We start from the raw sequence: 8,093 nt of genomic DNA, 5'->3' as shown, positions 1-8,093 counted from the left end.
ATGTGTCTTGGTGTGGGCCTGTTTGGGTTCAGCTTGTTTGGAATTCTCTGCACTCCCTGGGCTTGTATGACGATTTCACTCACCAGGGTAGGGAAGTTGTCAGTCATTATTACTTCAAATACATTCTCTATCCCATGCTTCTTCTCTTCTCCTTCTGGTATTCCTATGATGTTAATGAAGTTGCGCTTGATGTTGTCTCGGAGGTCTCTTAAACTATTTGCATTGTTTTTATTCTGTTTTCCTTTTTGTTGTTTTGACTGGGTGATTTCTGCTATTTTTGTCTTCCAAATTGCTGAATCGATCCTCTGCTTCATCTAATCTACTGGTGATTCCTTCGAGTGTGTTTTTCATTTAAGTTGTATTTATTTGTTCCAACTGGGTGTTTTTTATGATTTCTTAATCCTTCTTGATGTCCTCAGTAAGTTCCTTAAACATTCTTATCATTAGTTCTAAACTCTGTGTCTGAAAGGTTGGACACTCTGTTTCTTTTAGTTCCATTTCTGGGGGTTACTTCTGATCTGGTATTTTGGACATGTTTCTTCATTTCTTCATTCTGCCTGCTGTTCTGTGATTTCTTTGATATATTAGGTAGATAAGCTATGTCTCTCAGTCATTGCTGGGTGGCTTTATGTAGTATGTGTCCTTTATATTCGGATTGCATAGTCACCCTATTCTTCTTTCCATATGTTCCAGAGGTGTCACTGTTGAAGTTGATCATTAATTGCTTTTGGCTTGTCAGAGGGTGGGATTGCCCTCAGGCTGACTAGCCGGTAGAATTAGCTCTGTTCACAGTGTTTGATATGCAATATGGAGGTTGACCCCCGTCAGAGGAGTCTTGGCCATTGTGGACTCTTGTGCCTGGGAAAATTTCCTTTGAAAGTGGCACTTGTAGGTGCAACCAGGTAGTACTCTGCTCTTGTCTAACACTGACCTCTGGGTGTATTGGTTCTGGTGTCTCTTGTGTGGGGCACCCACTCTGAGGTGTTACAGCCCTGTCTGTTACCAGTTTGTAGCTATTTGGTAGGTGCCTCGTGACTGTATCTGGTTGGCTGCTTCCTGTGCTGGACCTGGGGTAATGTGGGGATGGTCTCTGTGTGACCTGAGGCTGCCTGCCACCAACATTGGTTCTGAGGCAGTTTGGCAAAAGGCCCAGGGCAGCCTAAGGCTGTTGCTACCTGTTAGATGCAGGTAAGGACCAACTATTGAAAGAGGCTCTTTAGGAGCATGTGTCTGGCTATTTGACCCACTGTTGAGGGTGCTCTTGGCAATGTGGCACTACCTGGGTGGGATGGAGTTCAAGTGAGTTACGAGACATGACTGATGGTTTTTAAGACGTTAATGCAATTTCAGGCCTTATGCTAATATCCGGCCTGTAACACCCTTGTATATTGTCCCAAGGGCACTATAGCCAGCCTCCACCTCATGCTCACAAATTCACGAAAGCTGCTCCCGAGTGGCTGTGGTGCAGGATTGTGGTCACTGATCATTACCAAGATAAGCCCAGGCCTCTGAGGACCACCTTCTGTTGTAAAAAACACATTTCAGAGTTTGTTGGTGTGGGGCCAGTCACCCCAGTACCCCAATTACCCCTGGCAATGCTGCTGTAGTTGGGCGAGGTGGTGTTACAGGTGCGTAAAGGCTGTGGTCAGAGGTTTCTACAAATTCAGTGTAGTCTCAGCTCCTGAACTAATGAACTACGTCCACTTCATAAAACAAAACAAAGCAAGACAACCCAACAACACCCAAAAACAAATACACCTCCACAAAAACATGATAAACAACGATAAGACAAAAAAAGACCAAAAAAATATGAAAGAGACAAAAATGCAAATACAAAATCAGAAGAACAAGACAGAAAAACATTAACCAAAACAATAGCCAGAACAATAAGCCTGAGAAACAGCAACAAAAAGAAAACAGATGAAAAAAAGAAGAAAAAGGAACACAAACATGAAAGAAAAAGAAAAAAGAATAATAAAAAATGGGTGAAAAGGGGCAAAAGGAAGGATAAAAAAGAGAGAGGAAAAAAGTTCTTCACCTGCTTTAATCTGCAAACCACTTGCTCAACAATAGAGAGTCGCTGGGTGACTGAGCACCAGCTGTGTTGGGGGAAGAGCCCAACGCATCAAGAGCCAGCCTCTCTCTCAGGCTTGAAGTGAGCTTCCCACAATTAGCTGCCATGTGCTCTGGAGCCGTGCTCACCACCAAAAATCCTCACAGTTTGCTGAGGGCTGCTCGGTGCTGCAAAACTCTCTGTGCCCTATGGTGGTGGGTGCCAGGCACCAGGGACTCAGGGTGTGCCGAGCAATGCAGCTCTAGATGGGCCTTGGCACTCTGCCAAGGCACCATGTGGTGTGGTCAGTGGCCCCCACCAAGTTAGAGCAGCGAGCGCTCCTGTACCGGCAACCAGCCTGCACAAAAGCGCCATGAATGCCTAGGCCAGATCACGAAGGCACACAGCTCCTCGCCCAACATTCCCAGGAAAACTCCCAGTGTCTGCCTGTCCCAATCAGCAACCCACATAATAGGCAGAGCAGCCCGACGGCCAGATGCCATACTGGCAACTCTGCACATGCAGCGCGGACAAGGGGAACCCAAGGCAGCATGTTCCAATTCCACCGGACCAATGCGGTACCATACCTGAGCCTCTGTGGGAGGGCCCAACCCTGAAAAAACAGCGCACTCCTATACACTACTTGGGTGCCAGCTCCACACAAGGGCAACAATGGTCCCCAAACCTCCAGCTCCAGCACTAAAGGCTCTCAGTTCAGTCCTTCCTCACAGGCTCCTGGGCCCCCACTCACGCAGCCACTCCCTCTGCCAGGGACCAGGTGAGTGCTCACCAGTGAGCGCATCTGTGTGCCAGCTCCATAGGAGGGCGACTGGTCCTCTAGCTGCACTCTGCCTCACCGAGTGAGCAAAGAGAGTCCTTACTAGTTTCTACTGCCAGCTATCATGGAATTCCTCTCCCAGGCAAAGTAACTCTGGTCTGGGTGGGGCAGTGTGGGGCCGGAGGGTCTTTTCCCCAACAAGAGAAATCTCTCTGCCACTGAGGTGTCACTCGCGAGGTTCGCCCTCTCTCCGTCGGCCTGGAGTTAGACTGCCTCACGTCTCTACACCTCCTACCAGTCTCCACGTGACCTCTTCTTTAAATCCTTCATTTAGAGGTTCTGTTCATCTAGTGTTCAGGGGACCTCCGAGCTTGAATGCTGTGTAAACTGTTTGTAATTTTCATGTGATCCTGAAAGGCAGTTGGCACAGTGCCGGTCTATTCCGCCATCTTACTGGAAGTCCTCCAAACCATTCTTGAGAAAGCAGAACAAAGCTGTAGGCATCACACTCTTGGATTTTGAACTCTATTACAAAGCTTTAGGAATCAGAACAGTATGGTGTGGATGAAAAAGGGGCCACATACTCAACCAGACAAGCTTCATAAGCATTACAAACCCAGACACCAAACTAACCACACAGGGTGACTAAAACATAAAAATTGCTAACTAAAAGCGAGTCATAGTGGGTAGCACATCCTAGGCCTATAGCTTCCTTGACAAAGGTCAATCTTTCACTTTGAAATTGTCTATTGTCTCTGTGCATCTAAGATAATATACATTTGAAATGTCAAAATGTTCTTTTCCAGACCCTTGGAGGCACCACTCTCATCACCAGAGTGAGACCACATTGCTATCCTTGCCCACATATCATCTCTACGTGCTTATATGTTAATGCTCTATACCCACCAATGTAATAAATATGTGTCTCTCTGTTTTACTTTTCATCCAGTCCCAGAGATTTCCCCAATCTACTTTCTGCCACCTTCCAAATCTTCCACCAACGAATTTAATGAAACCTTCTTTATGTCTCCTTCTAGTCTAATGTAAACAATGAGCTGCAGAACTGCAGTTCCCACGAGCATTTTCTCAATCTATTGAGATGTTGCTTCCAGCAACTCTTGCCATTTAGGCTTGAATAAACACTTAAAAGACTTTTTGTAGACTGGACAGTCTTTCATCAACAATGGTACTGATATAACAACGGACACAAAGATCAACGGAATGGAATAGAGTGCAGAAATAAATAAACCCACACATATATGGTCATAAATTTATGAGAAAGGTTCCAAAAACATACAATGAGGAAAGGAGAGTCTCTCTAATAAATGGTGATGGGAACACGGGACAGAGACATGCAAAAGAATGAAACTGGGTCACTATGGTAGACGTTCAGAACAAGTCACCTCAAGATATGTATGTGGATTCTTTTTCAGACCCTGCAGGCCCAAGAGAAACATTTACCTTTTCCTTAAAGAATGTTAATTTGGGGCCTTGCCCATAATAAGAGATATCATCAGAAATAACATTTTATGACCTATGTATAGAATAGGTCAAACTTCTAACTATAGTAAGTTTCCAACTTATGAATAAGTTTCATTTCGGGAGAATGTTTGTAAGTCAGTTTCATTAGTAAGTCTGACAAAGTGAGTCTTATTCACCTTAGATGCTTCCTAGCAGTCCCCTCCACATCACCACTGCTTTTTCTCTTGCTTCCAGACATCCTGGGACCTGATTGAGCACTCTACTACTATACACTATCGCACTGTACAGTAAGCACACAGCAGCACCACTGTGACAACGTCTGGCACACACATAAGCTACTTCTTCGATCTGTTCATACCTACAAATGTTCATAATACCAGGTCTGTTCATATCTGTGAGCATTCGCAACTCGAATGTTTGTAAGTCGGGCACTTACTGTACTGAATTTCTGTTCTTTTTATTGTCCTGCTATTGTCGTTTCTCTCCTCTGAAGCCCCAGGTGCCTTACCTCAATCTTAGCTCAGAATCTCATATAGACCTCATTTTCCATTTGTCTCCAAACTTCTCATGTATGTTTCCATATACACCCCACTGGGAGCTATATACTTGATAATCAGTTTTACCAGTGACTATCGTAGCTATTCTGGACACCAAGGTCAATTAGACAAAAAAACAAAAACAACAGGAGACGAGGAATAAAATACAGTAGCATGTTACTCATGTGAATGCCTGACATTACACTTTTGATTTACGAGAGTTCCATTTCACAGACATATATCTCAAAAAATCATATTGTTAGGTGTATGACATGGCTCCTAGATAAGCATGCAAGTGTCCACACACACACACATTCAGTCCATTCTCTTTGTCTCTGTCTCTCTCTCTCTCCCATAGACCCTCCTGTGTGTTCCTCAGACATGCTGGACCTGTGAGAGTAAACCTTGTGTTTTCATACTTTCCTGATGGTTGTTGCAATTATTATAAAGACCACAAGGGCTGGTCCAGCCACAAGTTGGCTCAGGTCTGAATCTCAAGTAGTGGGGGGCCAGGCTAGTGCCCCAGGCCTTCCCAGCCCATAGCAACACTATCAAGAGGCTGAGGCTTAAAGTAAACAATGATGAAGTCCACATTGTCAGGAAGAGCAGTGAAGCTACTGATGCAGAAAGAAAGAGAGACACAAAAGTGAAAACTGTGGTTTCAAATATTCCTATGAAATAAAATGGTATCAGTTGGCTTAGTAGCCAAGTGAAATTTTTTTTATTCAAGTACTGCAACTTATGACTATTCTATCAAACGAGAACAGATTACTCACAATAATATATGTTTTCTGAAAAGAAATTATTCTTCAAAAATCCATGTTGCCCATGAAGTAAACAGAAATTTTTAAATATTTCTGATCAAGATTGGAAAAAACGTTGTGAAGGTAGTAAAAGGACAGGGGAAATCTGTCCGTAAGACAGACAAAGCAGAAACTGAATCAAATGGTTACTAAAATTGTATAGAGGATAATTCCATTGATATTTAAATAGGGATTGCATTGAGTGTACAGATTGCTTTGGGTAGAATGGACATTTAATGATGTTAATTCTTCTTGTCCAATAGCACCATATAGGCTTCTATTTATTTGTATCTTCTTCAATTTCTTCCTGTCATATACTTTTCTGAGTACAAGTCTTTTCCCTCTTAAGTCAAATTTATTCCTACGTATTTTTTAAAAACTTTATTGGGAATAGTGTGTTTTCTCCAGCACGCTGCAACTCCAAGTCAAGCCATTGTTTGCAATCTAGTTGTAGAGGGTGCAGCTCACTGTCCCATGTGGGGCTCAAACCAGCAATCTTGGTATTATGTATCTGCACTCTAACCACCTGAGCCAACAGGCTGCCCCCTAGGTATTTTATTTGTTGCAATTATAAATGGGATCCTGTTTTGCATTCTCTTTCTTACAGTTCATTATTGGTGTATAGAAAATGAACTGATATCGAAATATTAATATAGCATTTTTCATAGACTAGAACAAATAACCTTAAAATCTATATGGAACCACAAAATACCTCGAAAAATCACAGCACTCGTGAGAAAAACAAAGTTGAAGATATCATGCTACCTGATATCAAACTATACTACAAGGCTATAGTAATCAAAGCACCATGGTACTGGCATAAAAACAGACATAATTCAATAAATAGAATACAGAGGCCAAAAAAAACCCCGACACTTACATCATCATTTAATCTATGATAAATGAGGCAAGAATGCACAGTAAGATACAGACTGTCAATTCAATAAAATGATGTTCTGAAAACTGGACATATACATGCAAAAAAATGAAACTAGACCACTTCTTATACCATATACAAGAATAAACTCAACATATATTAAAGACTTAAATGTAAGGCTCGAAACCATAAAATTCCTAGAGATAACATAGGCGGTAAACATTGCTCTTAGTAACATTTGTTTTCTGATATATTTTGGGGGGCAATGAAAACAAAAAAATTAATAAACGCTTGGAACTCCACCCAACTAAAAAGTTTTTGCACAGCAAAGAAAACAATCAAGAAGACCAAAAGACAACTAACTGACTGAGAGAAAACATTTGCCAATAATATATCTGATAAAAGGTTAATATCCCAAATGTATAAAGAACTCATACAACTCAACCTGAAAAAAACAAAAATACTCATTAAACAATGGGCAGAGGACCTGAATAGACATTTCTCCAAAGACAACATACGATGCCCAGTAGATGTATGAAAAATGCTCCACGTCACTATCATCAGAAAATACATTACAACCACAATAAGATATGTCCTCACACCTATCAGATTGGCCATCACGAAAAATCAACAAAAAACAAGTGTTGGTGAGGATGTAGAGAAAAAACCCCTCGTGCACTGTTGGTGAGATTGCAAATTGGTGCAGCCAATATGGAATGCAGTATAGAGTTTCCTAAAAAATTAAAAAGAGAACTACCTTATGACCAACAATTCTACTTCTGGGTATATATCCAACAAAATCCAAAACACTCTTTTGAAAGATATATGCACCCCTATTGTCAATGCAGCATTATTTACATTAGCCAAGATATGGAAGAAACCTAAGTTCCATTCAATTGATGACTGGATAAAGAAGATGAGGTTCACACAAGAATACGCAATAGATTATGGCTCAGCTATAAAATTGAATGAAATCTTACCATTTGTGACAACATGGGTGGACCTGGAGGGTACTATGCTAAGTGAAATCAGTCAGACAGAGAAAGACAAATACCATATGATCTCACTTATATGTGGAATCTAAAGAACAAAATAAATGAACAAACTAAAGAGACAGACTCATAGATACAGAGAACAAACTGATGTTTGCCTGAGGAGTGGGAGGCTGGATGAAAAAAATGAAGGGATTAAGAAATATAGCATGCAACAAATATGTATAGTGCCAGGAGGGTACTAGACTAAAAAGGGATCATTACATAAATTATATAAATGTCTAACAACTACAATGAACACCTGAAACTAATATAAGATTATATTGAATGTCAACTGTAATTGAAATAAATAAATAATTTTTGTAAATTCTATACAGAAGTTGAACTAAAACAAATAGAAATTCCAAAATATAAATAAAAGAAGCAAATTCCACAAACACAATCTGTTTAAAGAATCACAATGTCTGAATTTGGACTTCGAGCCAAGAAATCAAGGGCACTTTTTCAGCCTCAGCATGATTGTCCTTTTAATATCTGTCATCCCAAAGAATCTTTTCAGAGCCCCCTTTATA

At 41.1% G+C, this 8,093-nt stretch overlaps 1 protein-coding gene across 1 annotated transcript in view; it reads right to left on the bottom strand.

Annotated features, from left to right (window-relative positions):
- The window catches only part of LOC109377943 (olfactory receptor 7A17-like), a 69,353-nt gene that overhangs the window by 60,391 nt on the left and 869 nt on the right, over positions 1-8,093 (bottom strand). The gene's annotated exons all lie outside the window — the stretch shown is intronic.

Source organism: Hipposideros armiger, unplaced genomic scaffold (genome assembly GCF_001890085.2).
Source record: "Hipposideros armiger isolate ML-2016 unplaced genomic scaffold, ASM189008v1 scaffold_1652, whole genome shotgun sequence".
Lineage (NCBI taxonomy): Eukaryota > Metazoa > Chordata > Mammalia > Chiroptera > Hipposideridae > Hipposideros > Hipposideros armiger.
This window is presented reverse-complemented; position numbering and strand designations above follow the sequence as displayed.